Consider the following 15,880-nt stretch of genomic DNA (forward strand, 5'->3'; position numbering starts at 1 on the left):
TTTGACATTACTTGATTTGAATGCGTTTGTACGTACCAAGTGTTTCAGTAACGGTGAACTGCTGCAGTTAAGTGCAGTTTGGCCAAAGGATTCTTGCTGTATGTTCCACTTACTTTTCCTTGATAAATAAAAACATATCCTCAGTCTGACTCGCATCAGTTCGACTTAGCGAGAACATATGATTTGCAGAGCAAATGTAAGAGTTCCCGGGGATAGTTGATAGTTGTGCTTGATGGTTTGGTGGTATGCCTGATGGTTTCCCTGATTCTCTGTGTCTGTGTTTTAATAGTCACAAGTCATTAGGCTTGATGGAGTAGACAAGCGGGAGTGGGGGTTCACAGTGAGAGGTAAACTGTAACTTAAAGTGTCTGCATTTAACTGTTGTTTAACCCTAAAAAACACACACTATGTCCGCTTGTGCGTGAAGCATGTTTTTGTATCTGGTTTACGATCCTTTAATCCGCTCATAATGGTTTTCCTCTTTTGTTGCTGAAACACAAAAACTGATTCGTTGTTCAAAGGAAACTTTCTCTTAACAGACGAGACTGCACTGACCACCTGGTTTTCACTGACTGACTATATGGTCGTCTCAATGACTAGTTAACTAAGCAGCTGAAGGACTGTTGACAACTAAACAGCCCCTGCAGAAGCAATTCAGTGCTGACCATTTGTCTGTTTTATGACAGCCTCATAAACCCCTCTGGAGTGAGAGAAGAACCCTAAAAACGAAGGGTTGTAAAGATGCTGTAGAAGCTGCATGTGTGTAAGGAAGGGATGGACTGAATCTGTTGTATTTCATCTTATGTGTTGTTCTGCATTCATAAGCATCAGAAAAAGTCAAATGGAAAGATAGGACAACAGAAAATACACATTTAAATGATTCTACATGAACTTCACTTCCACATCTTCATGCTGGTTTCTTATTAGTGGTCCTGCTAAATCTGAGTTTTTTTTTATTTTTTATGTTGTCCAGAGGAGAATTTCAAGGTGTTCTCTGAACAGAAGGTATAGTTCTTATAGAAGACACAAAAACGTACACAGAGCCCAACAAAGAACATGTTTGGCATAAATGAAATATAATATTTCAGGGAAAAAAGCCTTGTATTAATGGAGAAGCTTGGAGCGTGAAGTGTTTGGGGATACTTTGCTGCAGGCGGCTAATCATTACATAATCCACCATGAATGCTTCCATGTTTCGGTGGTGCTTGAGGAAAATGTGAATTTAAACTAAAGCAGAACTGGGCCCTGCATCACAACAACAACCCAAAATGTGCCAGTAAATCTGCTAAAGGCTTCAGAAATGGAAACTCAAAGCCCAAATGTTGGTCTTATTGAGATGTTGAGGACATTGTTGAATCCTGTGTACTTGGAATTAAAAGCAACCCTTAAAATCACGGCTGACAGAAGAGACTTTTTTTTCTTTTTTATAATACCAAATTTTGTTTGCTCTTATTTAATGAGATAACATAAAATATTATTTAATGAGTGATACAATGCTGTGTTATTTTTGTATGTATATAATTATACATTAAATTTTGCCTAAAAGCTATTCTTCCCCAGAGATAAATACAACATGCGATCATTTCCTTTAAAAGAACGTTATACTTCGTGGGTTGTCTTAATTTTTTCAAACAGTTGTGTCTTAGCTTAGTAGGAGAAAAGTCTATTGCTACATGTAAATATGATCTAATCTATTGAAATCACTCAACAGTTTTTTCCTCTTTATTTCAATCAGAAAGCAACACTAGAGTGATTTTCTGGGATTCATTTCTATTTTACAGCTGTTTTTTTCTTTTAGCAAACAAACAAACTGGAGTATAATTTTTAGCTTGTTTTCTTATTGTCCTCACCTGAATGTAGCTATGCACATTACAGATCAAGCTGGGTGCATATCTCAGAAACAAGGACAGAGTTTGTAAGAGACATTTAAAAAGGGGGAGAAAAAAGCTAGTTATGTATCTAAAATGTATCTACAAAGTTTAGCATCTATCATCTATGTTCAACAACATATAAATCTTTAAGATATATTTATTTTTTAGTTTGAACAAATGTCTGCTAAAGTATGTATAAGTATCACTGTTTTTCTGCTGTAAATACAAACATTAAATAAACATCTGGAAATATTTGCTATGCTTGCTTCATTTCTTGCAGACTGATGTCTGTAAACCTTGGACTGTACATCTAAGTTTAAAGTGACAATACATTCAATAATTAAAGAAGATACAAATGTTTTTTTGTTTGTTTGTTTTTTTCTTAATTTTGAGCTTTTGTTCTGTCAAAAGATTTGTATGCTAAAATAAAACTAGTGGTCCTTGAGTGACCCAGAAGTCACTCATGCTTCCTGTAAACAATGTAAAGGTGACCTGACAAGGCCACATGCTCCACTCCCATGGTCGTATACATGTACGTGTGTGTTTGTCTTTTTTTTTGTGTGTGTGCAATCAAGCCTGTGTAACAGCATTATAAATCCAAACGTCAGTCTGTGTGTCAATTTGGTTTTGATATCCGTTAACAGATTTTAGTGGGTCTGGGAAATGAAACAGCTGGTGACCCCCCCTGATGTTTCTTAGACCCATCGCAGACGCTGTCCATCAGCCAACACTCCTCCATCAATTAGAGTCTACTAACATCTGAGTGTGTGTATGTGTGTGTGTTTATAGTGGGAGGAAGGGGGTGGTGAACGATGCAGTGAACCAGCTCAACGTAGCAGCAGTGCTAAATTACAAATTACATTTGTGGGTCAGGATAGCAAACCCATTATTTGGCCCTTATCTTCTTTTTTTGTTGAGGAAACACAGGGACGGTTTTACAGGGGGGCAACTGTATGTTTCTAATTGCACTGGATTTTATTTACAAGCATTAGTGTAAAGGCACTTTAATATAAATACACATCATATTTTTCTGGGTTCCTTTTCTTAAAACATTGAAAACCATGTGTTGTTGTTTTTTTTTTTTACCACACTTTTCAGATTTTCACTCAATGCGCTTCTGCGTTTGACTACAACACAAAACCCTCATTAAATGTATAAAAGGTTTTGGTTTTAAAGTCACCATTATGTTTTCTGTTAGCAAACTGCACACAAACTTGACTATTTTACCAACCTGTAAAGGCTGTTGGTTCGACTTAATTTTAATGAGGGATATCAGCATAAAACAGGCAACCCAAAAAATATATATAAAAAACATTTTCCTGTTTTGTTGTCGTTGATACATTTTATAACTGTATAATTGTTCTTCCTGTTCACAAAATTTGAACTGGATTGATGGGAGCCTTTGCCACTTACTGCAAATTTAACCCTAATAGACAATCTTTGTTTTAAGAGATCTTAAACCAGATCATCACCTCAACCTTTTGAGGGCTTGAGAGGAGAGAAATTACAAACCAAAAGGTCACAATTTTCAGAAAATGTCCTTCAGTTTGTAGTTGAGATGTCAGATTTACACACATTTACACAAAAGCAAGGGCTAATTCTTAAATCTGGTTATGTCCTCATGGTGGATTATTATGGTAATCTGCTGGTTAAATGTGCCAAATTTGGGAATTTAGGATTTTACTGGAAACATTTCAGTTCTTCCACCCAACCATCCATCCATCCAACCAACCAACCAACCAACCAACCAACCAACCAACCAACCAACACCAAACTGTGAAAAAAATGGGATTTTCTTCAGCAAGTGTTTGTGTTTTCCTCCATTTCCCCCCAATCTTCCTTCCACTCACATATTCCTCTATCTCTGCCAGACTGCGAAAATAGGATTTTCCTTGGAAGTAACTCCAATTATTATATCACTTCTTTCCTTCTGGTCCCTTCTCCTTCTCCTTCCCCCCCTTTCCACCTCTATAAATAGAAATCCAGCTCCATCTATACATTTGTTTACTGGTAACTCCCTCCGTAATTCACACCAACAAAGCAGAAATCCCCCAAGTTAGTTACTTTCACATTTTGGTTAAAGTAGATGGAGATGCTGTTCAGGATCTGCAGCTGCAGCTCAGCATCTGCTGGAGCTTATATTAAAGTAACACATCACATCCTGTCTGCAACAGGGTCACAGATTTTTTTTCTTGTTCCGTGCAGAAAACAATGTTTTCATTCATCATTGCAATTTGGTTTATAGAGGAAGACTTAAAATGACCACATGTAACATTATATATATATTTTTTGTACCTATAATATTCCTTTTGTAACTTTTTGAAACTATTTTTTTCAGGCCAGAAATGTTGCCAGTTTAAAGGAATAACTTATGTAAGTATTTTTATATCCTATCCTAATGTAGTTCACAGCGATGCAGATGGACAGACAAAATGTCATGGTCCCAATAAAAAAACTATATTTCAGTTATTGAGTTATTAGACTTGGCTTGGACTTGTGAACATTAAGTTCTCACAATTGGAAACATGCTTAATTGAATAAGACACGGGATGGGAAACAAACAGCACAAAAATTTTAATTTTTTACAGCAAATTAAAGATTTAGTCATAGTTTTAAACAAAGACTGGAAACAACATGCACGCCAACATAAAGGACAGCAAATTAAAACGTTTCACACCCATTTTCATGGATGAGCTCAGTAATTACTCAATTGACCTGGATTTGGTACAAGATAGCTGGAAAGTGCGGCAATGTGCACAGCTTGAGTGATTTTGATATTTTTCTCTCTCCTGAGATGTTATTATTTTATTCTGAGTCTATATAACGTTTGTTTTGACAGCCGATAAATCTTCAAACTAAATGCAGTCCAACAGTGGACCTTTAAGTTTGTATTTTATCATGCTTAGTCAAATACAGACACCACAAAAATCATATTGATTAGGAAAAAGTTTTTTTTTTCTTTTTGCCAGCATGATAAATACTTTTTCTGATATCCATCTTATTTATCCAGCAATGTCAAGCCGTTGCCTTGTGGAGTTTTAGTGCCTTTCTACGTTTCCTGATTTTGCCACCCTGCCCCTTTTTTACTCTCCCTTCGCCTTTGGCTATAACTCTCTTCCCCGATTCCTATATTTGTGGCTACATAAAGGTCAAAGTATTTTTCATTCCAGTCATCTGTAGGAGATGGAAATGTCATCTGTGTTGTATATGAGCTTCAGTAAACCCTGAATCTGAACTCCAAGAGTCATGCAAGCACAGGTTTGATAAGACCTGCAGGTTGCCGTCTGTCCTGCTCAAAAATATGTCCTTTGAAACTCATTGTACCCTTTGATGGGTCTTTTTGTGTTTCATTGGGATTTTTTATGCTAGGAGAGCAACCTTACACAAATTAAAATCTGAAAAGTACAACAGGAAATCTTATATAATTGCAGAAGTTCTGTGAAAGATTCACAAATTTAGTAAGCCAACAACATTATGAAGATGGAGGAACCCATCAGGGGTCAGGAATAAAGTCATGGAGAAGCTTAAAACAGACACGCAGTGGAAACCAGACATTTACACACACACTTTATACACAAATAAAAAGAAACATACACAGTCTTTTTTTCTGTTTGAAGTTAAATCAGGCCAAACTTTTCCTTTTTTTTTTTTTTAGATCAGTTAGAATTCTCATAAAACTTATTTAACTTAAATTAAAGTCAAATGCCTCAAAAGCGAGAGACAGAATCTTAGAGATGTCTATTAAAACAAATACTTATTCCACTTCTCACATGTTGACTTGTACAAACATTTTGAAAAACGTTTCAACTTCACAATTTCACTCTGCATTTTGTTGGCCTGTTTACAAAAAATATGTGGTTTGTGTTTGAAACATAAAATCTGAAAAAGTCCAAATAGGTAGTGAGACCTTTCCAATGTGCTGTAGGTGAAAATGTGAATCATGAAACAAAACCATGACGATTTGTACTTTTTAAACGTCTTGAACCAAATTCCTAATTTCTATCATGTTGGGTTGTATGTCTTCACCTGATTACAAGATTTCACAACAGTCAGCTCCATTCAGTGTGATTACAGGATTAGCATACAGAGGGCATTGACAAAGGGGGTGGTGCGTTAACTACTCCTCTTCCTTTTGCTGTGAAAAGATAGAGCAAAAAGAAGCAAATGAAATGTGTAGAAGTTGAAGAAACTGAATGGGAGAATCTGAAAAATCACCTTTGTATCAGTGACAATTTAGACAAAAGACTGATATAGAAAATAATAAACAGGAAATAAAAGGTTTTAAAAAAGTGACAGATGCTGTAACATGACACACAAGCCCACTCGCCCTGGTACAGTCTGCGTAATGAGTTCTCTGCGAGGTTAGAGGCCATTTAATCAGTGTTGGGTTTCCCAACCCCTCATTTTATCATGATCAGATGCCGCCTTGTCTCTGCAGGTTTTTGTGTTAAGTCGTTAAGTGATAACGCTATCAGCTTGTGTCGCCTAAGGCAAACGATGCCCCCACCCACAAATGAAACACAAGGGCGCTTTCCAAAGGGATCCACTCCTGAAACACAGTGTGACACAGTCAAATATCTTCCATCAGATTGTTGGTGGAGATAAGTTCATTAGGCAGTGAAGGATAAGAAGTTTTGCATCCTGTTTTTCAAAGTGCATCTTTCTGGGTGTAACTCCAGTGTTACAGTTGGGTGACTTCCACTTAAATAGATCTGTCTTTGTTTCTTGTTAACAATGGCACTATAGATGTGGGTGTACTGTCTCCAATTTGAGGGTAGTGGATTGTAAAATCTTTTTTTTGTGTGTGTGCCTGCGTGTGTGTGTGTGTGTTTCTAGGATGCTTAAGTACAGCTTGCTCCAAATACTAAAATTCAGCATGTTAGCTCACTAATAGAAAAATGGTTGAACCATTGAACCAATCTGAGCCTTAAAAATCTCAAATGGTGAAGAAAACAATAGGAGACAATGGGATGAGGGAGCAGTCTAAGTTGCCTCAAAGGGAAAAGTGGACTGTAAAAGGTTTTCCCCCACTCTTACCCCATCAGCCTTCACAATCCATCTTGTCAGACAGTGACTGACGGTGGTAAACATGATACTTCAGCTGCCAAAAAGCGTGTACTGTAGCTGTAAAAAGCTGAACTTAACAGAAATGTGAAAGTCTCCACTCATCACTTGTTTTTGTCACTTTACTTCCAAGTAGCCAGACTTTCAAATAGAAATCTCTTAAAATGATTTCTACCAATAGTTCTAAGAGGTTTGGGTGTTTTTTCAGTCATTTTAGCCTGTTATTTGCTCAAGCAATTTAAGTAAGTAACAGCACTTTATTTATATTGCAGCTTTAAGGAGATAAAGTGCACAAAGTGCTTCACAAATAACTCTAAAGAAACAAAAGTGGATTTAATAGTGGACTTAAAAAGGTTTTTAGCTGGCCTTTAAAGGAAGTCACAAAGTCCACTGATCCTCAAAGAAGACAGTTCCAGAGTCCTGTAGCCACCAAAAAAAAAAAAAAAAAGAAAGAAAAGACTACATCTCTAAGCTGTTTTTTTGGAGGGGGTTTCGAGAATAGCCCTGCTCAGAGGGCTTGGAGCAGCTCTGTACCTTCATTGAGATTTTTTCTTTTTCCAAACTTTCATTCCTGCCTTTTTGGTGGGAAAATAGCTTTTTTGTCATAGAAAAACAGACTGTCTTTAATCAGAGGCTTCTTCAAATTTGCCTCCACACAGATCGCTAAACGAGATCTTTCCTGCCCGAATTTGAATTAATATGAGTTACAAAACACTTATTCTCCCTCTAGGATCAATAAAGTATTTATGAATTTGATTTTTTTTTTTTAGGTATTTGGAGATTTTAGTGGTTAGTTAGATTGAGCTAACCACTCAATTTTTTTTTTTGTATAGTAAATTATTTTTATTATACAAATTATTTTTATTTTGCAGAGAGCCCTCAATTAATTAAAAATCATTAAGATGGTTTGTTGTAACAAAAAAGCCGAAAATAAATATAACATTCTTGCTAAACAATCGATCAATCAATTTTATTTATGCAACACCTAAACACACTAAAAGCAGCTCAAAGTTCAACGATAAGTCTATCTAAACTTCTGACTGCAACTTTCAATGTTTAATCTCAATATATAGTAATATAAATTGTGTTTTGAGACTAAAGTTTTAAATGTTTATACAGCTCTTTGGAGGGTTTTAATATTTTATTAGCAATTTCCCACCCACTGTAAAATTTCAATTACTAGACTCATGAGTAGTTACAAAGTCAGCCTGACATCGCTGCAGAACCTGTGATTTCCCCACTGTGAAACACTAAGCTGCTAACTGCTGCTGCTGTGCTACCAGCTGAGTAAAACATCGAGAGGGGACATCCTTATCTATCAGCACACACAGAGAAAAACAGGGAAGACATGGATGAAGGGACAAGATGAAAAAAGAAATGACAATAACGGAGTGTAAACGACACGTTCTGGAAGGAGGGAGGCAGGGAAGTGGTATGGGATGAAAGAGGCTTGCAGATCGAGGTAGTTGTGGACAGGAAAGCTCAGAGTGGGAGACAGCAAGAATACCTCAAAGTAAATAACGGAGCTGGCACAGGTGATATCAGTTGATACAAGGTTTTGGATGTCACTTTTTCATCCTTTATATAACTGAAATATGGAAACAGCTGGCACATCTTACAATGGGAAACAAAACACTCAATAACTGAATCAATGTGAACATGCATTAGATTTTAATCAGGATTTCATTAAGTTATTGTGCGCTACCAGACCCACAGCACTGGGAAAAATAAGGAAAAAAATAAATGTCCAGCTTAGTCTGGAGTTCTATACAAGACTCCTGGAAGAAATGTGTTATAAACTAGTTCGGTCCATGTCAGGGGTTTCTGGTCCATATCTGTAGTGGTGAATTGTTGGAAACGAAAGTGTACCGATTCCTTAAGGGTTGATGTCATGCAGGTTTTAGATGTGTCCTTGTTCCAGCACAGCTGATTCTAATGGCTAAATTACTTAAGTTTTCCAGAGGCCTGGTAAGTAACCAGTCATTTGACCGAGGTGTGCTGACCCAGGGTGACATCTAAAACATGAAAGACATTGGCACCTTGAGGGCCCAACTTTGGACACTACTGGTATTGTATACCTAGGACAGGCGCACAGTCTATCACCGGGCCAACAGTGAGAAACACAAGTCAAACCACCATCCACATGACTGTCAGGAGGTAATTAAATTCTCCAGTCTAACTTTTGAACATTCAAACTCTTCTCAAAAAGTTGCCTATCCAGCTGGGATTTGAACTCAGAATATTCTTGCTGTCAGGCAAAGTTAATGAAAAAGTGGAAGAACTACTATAGACAAAAAGATTTTGATATAAGGATTTTTAAAAATCAGCCCTGTTTAAAGACCTCTAGCTCCCATAAGTTATAAAGTTTTAAATGTTATCTGTCTGAATTGGTATTTCAAGATTCTTTATGGGTCTTATACAATCTCTCTTTTTTTTTGTCATCATGGAAAGGTGTGCTCAGTGTGATAATATTCCACTTTCTTTTGTTAACCCAAAAAGCATATTCTCCTTAATTTTACTAACTTTATTATTATAGTTTCAGCTCCACATGAAAACAAATGCAACTCTGCCTACGTTCAATCAGTGCATTTTGAAACAAAGCTTTGGATCATATAATTTTCAATTAAATCCCCTTAGAGCAAAGGTGGCTCACAAAATCTTAAATTTATTACTATTTTAGATATATATTTCATTCAAAATTGAAATTGCATAATGCAATATGAAGCTACTGGAAGGTTCTCTCTCTTGATGATCAAGAAGGATTTTGATGTGACGTAGTTTTCAGGAACCACAACAGCACCGCATAATTTAGCGATTTTAGAGTTTCTTCTTCTTTTTCTCTCTTTCTATACACTGATAATCAAGTAAAGTATCTTTGAATTTTGCAATATATGCAAATTTCACCCTCATCATAAATCTGAACAACTTAAAAACAACATAAGTTAGATTTGTAAGTACTTTAAGGCATAAGTTCTCAAAGTTGCTAAAAGGGATATTTAACATTTTCCCTTTCATATATTTGGCCTTTCATAGCATTTGAATATTTGAATATCAACTAAAACACAAAAGGCTTTGAGCAATGAGTCTCGTATGAAACACACCATGCAGTGTTCAAAAACTACTGGATTTTTGCAGACGCTGTCTACAAGGTTTTATCTGCTTCAACACACCTGATTTAAATAAATGTGCTATTAAGTGACTTCTACAGGGCTTGATCAGCCTCTATGGGGATAATTAAATCATTAGAATCAGGTGTGTTGGGGGAGGGAAACATTTTAAAACATTCAGGGCAGCTCATGACAAGCAGCACAGTGTTAATCCATAATTCATATCTGCCTAACTCTGTTCAGGATTGTGTTAGACTGGTTTCAAACACCAAGGTCTGGTGTTTGAAACATCCACTGACCAAAACAGCCTTGGATTTGGTGTGAATGATTTGATTTGCGTGATCATGAAAAGAGCAAAGGAGTTTTCAGGGAGCCAGTAAGTTTCTCTAAGGATGCCTCATAGACAAAACTAACTGCACTATCAGCAATTGATGAAGTTTAGTAGAGGTTGTCTCTTGGGTTAGCATGATGTTTGGTGGCCAATTACCCGGGCTGTGGGACGTGCAGTCGTCACGGCGGTGATGTTGGTAAATGACGGTACTCACACATCTCATAAACATTTCCAGTGACCCAAGACAAATGACACCAATGTATAATTATCATATTGTGCACCAGGCTTTATAGGACACCATGACATCTGTGCCTTTTACCCTGACACAGGTCTTGGACTCCGTCCAACACCCCTTGTCATCCCACGCCACATGTGGACGACTGGCATCAGCTGCACCGAGGGTTAATTGTCCTCTCTGTGCTGTCATTAAAAACCGAGCAAAGAGAACTCTGTTTAGAGTGATGCCACAATTGGGACCTTTGGACTAAAAATAAAGGGTATTTTATTCATGCTCATGCTTGGATATAAATCAGAGTTCTTGGATTGTGCCTCCTGAGACTCTGGTGCTATCTTTCAGTAAAGTAAATCCCACTCACACATGGCACTGTTATGTCATGGCGGTAACACACAGAAGTCCTTCAGTCACCAACCGTAACCCCTAATCTTGCGCCAGCTGAACAAATTTAACTCTGGTTACAACAGAGGTGGAGGCAGACCTACGAAAAAAGCAGAAATGTTAGTTTCATACTGTCTAAATACTTTTATTTGTATCCAATAAGATGCAACACTCTAATTGCGGAGTGTATCTGGACTTCAGGCTTCTTTATCCATTTGAATGGATGTAGTAATCAGTTTATTAATGCATCCAGTTCACAAGATAATACCTGATATTGAATTCACTGGAATGAGGCAAAAATGTATCAAAATCCAACAGACGTTTTACTTAAACCTTCTTATCCTTGCAGGGCCAGGGAGGTGAGCTGATTACTAACTTTGGCAGAAAACACAACATTGCATTAGATTACTACATACAAAATATAATATTTTTAATACTGAAATTTTTATTTAATAAAAGTGTATTTAATTCCTACTTAAAGATTATTTTGAAAGATATATATTTAATATGACAAATGAGCCTCTTCAGAAAGCATATTTTAAATTATTGAGAGGTACCTGTAGAATTCTCCAGTCCAAGTTGGACCAGTCTACATATTTTGTTAAATTTTAAAGTGTTTCTTATTCCAAATGGCTTTGTCTTTTTTTTTTAAAGAGAATAAAAGATTAATTAATCTCAAACTATGGCACCTTTCACAAACTTCATCGCCGAATGAATTAATCCCAGCCTCGATCCAGCTGCTGTGTGTGAGTGAAAGCTGTAATGGCTAAAATGTGAGATGTAGCAATTACAGATATGTTTTGTCTTTTATGAAAAGACAAACAACAAATACCAGTTAAGGATGGGCATATCTTAGGTCTTAAAAACAGAGAGACTTTCCTCACACTCTGATAGCCTTTTGGGATCTCATAACACTGTGACCAAACTACATGTGTTTGCGTGCGTGTACTGTTGTGTATTTATTTGTCCTTTCCTGGCACTTCTGTGTCCTTGCTAATAGCTGAATTGACATCCTGTAGTCTCCACAGGCTGGACTGCTATTATCACTACTGAGCCCTATACCCACGCAGGCACAGAGACGATTATCTCTGAGTATGTCAGTGTAGCCCGTGTTAACCATTGACACTCATTTCCTGCGGTTTCCCGTGGAATGTGCTTTAGTAATAATGCTTATCGACGAGGCCACACAAAGTGTGATTGTGTGTTGTGCATATTTGCATTTAGAATAGTTTACTTCCACTATCCAAGACAAGTTTATGTGGGAGAGATTCAGAAAGTGTTCGCTTTGAATGGCAGCAAGACCCCAAAAAACACCATCTGCAAATCCCTGGAGCCCCACAAAGTCAACAGGTTACTGTGCACGCTGGCCCCCAAATAAAAAAGCATATCCAACACGCTGACGGCTTCCAACTATGCCCTGAAATTTTGTTTGACTTTGTGACACTCAACCACCTGCACAAACATTTATTCAAAGGCAGAAGCACAAATGAGGAGAGGATGATGGATGCAGAGCTGCTGGTTTCCCTTGAGATTGCAAACTTCTCCATGTGGTTTTCTTTCCTCTTCCAATTCCTAAAGCTTAATGTTGTGCTGCAGTATGACAGATTCAGAGAAGTCATCTTGTTTTACCTAAGATTCTTGTCAATGTTTATGTTTATTTAACTTCTGAGGGCTTATACATTTTGATTTCATAAGAATGTACATAAGATTTGATTGAATAAGAAGCTTCAGTGGAGCTTTTATTTTTCTACTTTATGCAATTAGTGCTGAGTTTCATTCAAAGGGACTAATATTACTGGAGTTTATTTTGGTCCCTCTGAAAAAACAGAAACCAGAACTTTAAAAAAAAAAAAAAAGTGGAACTGTCCACACACTGACGTCCTAGTAAAACTAATTCCCACAGTTAAACTCCCAAGTGAAATGTTCATTCAGGTCTTCGCCTCTAGAGAAAAATAAAATAGATATAAAATGTGAAAATGTGACAACCAGACAACTAAATCAGGCAACAACAGACAGACGGAAGAGTTGAAAACAGAAATTATGGAAATGGAGACTTTAAATCAAGGGATCATTCATCGTGTGAGTCAAACCAGAGAGAACCAAACAGCTTCAGAGTGTCCTTAAGGTGTGGACAGAATCAGTCTTAGCTGATGAAAAGCCAACCAAGAAGTTCTTCCCTTGACGCAAAGCAGGGATCGCCTTTCTCTCGCCTGGTTTCACAGCTCTGCTAAAAACACACCCTCACACATGTTTTCATTAAGATGCCATAGGGCTTCATTTCTCTCCCTACCCTTTGCTGAAAGTTGAAGTTCAGCTAAATTAGTTTAACTTCATCAGAGTAATGATGAATCAGAATCTTGATCATAATCTGAACTGATGTAAGCCTTCTGTGAAGACAACCAGGCAAGATAAAGTTTAAATACGGTGCCTTGCAGAGCTATTAATTCATCCTGGACTTTTCACTTTATAGTTGGCCTGTATTGTATGTCTTTTCATTGTTAGGTGATGGATTAGTCAGTTTTCTGTAAAATGTTCTCCTTCTCAAAAGTTGTATTTTACACGAATACATAGATCTGATGTGCCTTGCCATAATTTTTGTCCAGGTCTAATTTGTTAGTTTTTTTTTTTTAATTATTCTGTTGAACCTCAGTTCAAAAGCAAAGTCTGATTTTTATTGGTTGTCAGTAAATTTCCATGCATTGTTAGTTGTGTCAGTTTCAGTTTTTTCAGTTGTTTGCATTAATGGCTTTTTGGTCATTAACACAGTTTCGTATGTCTGTATGCATTGAAGTTTGTGGTTGTAATATGACAAAATGTAAAAAAAATTTTAAGGAGTTTTAATATTTTTGTAGTACACTGTACTTGTCTGGCTATCAGACTCAAATGTTTTTATTGGTGCAATTAGAACATTTTCTATAACAGTTCTGCTGTTAGACCTTCTAAAGAAAAGCTTTTCCTCATCATGATGCTGTCATAATGGGGATGGTAGAGATAGAAGGACTGGTGCTTAATAAAACCTCTCCACAACTTTATGCCTGACCTTTTTGGTGTTTTTCTTGTTCACTAAAATTCTCCAGCGACTCTATTAGGACTTTTGCAAGCCATCCAGGTTTGTATTACACCACAGGTTGACTATCTACCCTAATTAGGTGACAAGTAACAAAAACTGGATTCATTTAGGATCACCAAAGTAGCAGTTATAGAAAATAAATGTATGTGAAAAGCATTTATCATTTTCCTTCTGAACATTCTTGAGTTGCTCCATCATGCAAAATCCCACAGAGAAAACCTCCAATAAAACAAGAGCTGCTTTACCTCCTGTAGAACCATAGAAAGAACCAGGATGAAAAGAGCAGTTCAAGAAAACTGAACTTGTAAAGCTAAATGAACTGTATTAAAATTTAAACGTTTCATTAAACATTAATCAGAATTTAGTTTTGATATTAGCAGCCATATCTGTCATGGGTTTTCACTAAGATACAGAGCTGACAGCAAAGAGCAGCAGCAGCAGCTCTGTGTGATGGCCTTAATTGGGATGCTGATGATTTCAGTATTCTGGGAAAGCCTGCCCACTACTGCATGGAAAGCAGAAAAGATGTCAATGACTGGAAAGTCTTGTTTCACAGCAGTTTTATAAGGTCAGTGTTGAGTAAAGGAGTGGAAAATAGAACTGCTCAGTTTAGGACGACACCCAAACTAAAATCAAAATTTTAGGCAATTTTGATTATGTCATTTCAGCTCCACTGAAAATTTTGTGCATTTTCAAAATCTGAAAAAAACTCCACCAAAGGTAGAAACTAGAGAAGCAAGAAACTTCTCTTGAACAGCCTATTTTTAAGACATTTTCTCAAAGTGAGACTAAGGCATCAGTCATTACGTCGATCATGCGACTTCTGTGTGCTCTCATTACTTGACAGATTCCAGCAGACCTGGTGGATTTAGTTTCAGTGCAAAGAGGCAGGATGGAAGGCAGCAAGAAGGGTGAGAGTAAGAGAGAGCCTGGTTACAGAGGTCACAGGAACAGAGAGACCCAAGGAATGAGTTAATAGCTACTCCAGTAATGTGTCACAGAAAAATAGCTTCAGGGCCTCAAGATACTAGAAAATACCCGGCTGGTACATCAGACATAGCTGTACCTTTTTAATACTGTTACGTAGTCATGTAATGGTAAAATCAGCTGTCTTTCTATGAGGACCATATCACGTATCACGGTTCACTCGCTGAAAATTGTGTGTCACAAAGTTCAAGAGACTATAAATAATCAGCTCTCGATGTAAAAACGGGATCAGCTATCTTGTGATTATCTTCTCTGTCATAAAGGAGTTTGTAAGGGCTTTTCTTCCCACGAAATCTGGGTGCAGGTCTTGATTTTGTTTTACTGAGTGGTCAGTGGTGAGTTCAGCCGTGTCATTATGGCCTGTATGTGTGTACATCTGCGCATAGATGTGAGCAGGGTGTGCCCTGGGAAGGCAGAGCTAGGGCCGAGGCGGGTTGGGTTTGTCAGACCGCAGAGCTCTGGTGCTGCTAAAACACACCTCCCACTGACGGACTCCCTCCATTACACCACTGAGGAAACGGGAGCAGGCAGTGGGAAGGAAACCAAGTGTGTGAGCAGCTATAATGACAGAGGCAAAGTCTGGATCTCTTTTGAGTAAAAGAAAGAAATCTCATCACCTTATTATGTAAACCAAGTTTATTTTAACTTGCTGTGTATCACTCCACCTCTTGTTCAGATCCAGTTTCCCACCGACCCATGTGCCTTTGGCAGAAAGCTGTTTTTTTTTTGTTTTTGTTTTTTGCCTTGCTGGCATGTGTTGTGTTTCCATTACAAATGTGGGAAATCTTTCAATTTATTTTATTTTATGGTTCATAAACACTAACGTTATCGTTA

Source organism: Poecilia latipinna, unplaced genomic scaffold (genome assembly GCF_001443285.1).
Source record: "Poecilia latipinna isolate Pla-1442-1.1 unplaced genomic scaffold, P_latipinna-1.0 Scaffold17, whole genome shotgun sequence".
Classification (NCBI taxonomy): domain Eukaryota; kingdom Metazoa; phylum Chordata; class Actinopteri; order Cyprinodontiformes; family Poeciliidae; genus Poecilia; species Poecilia latipinna.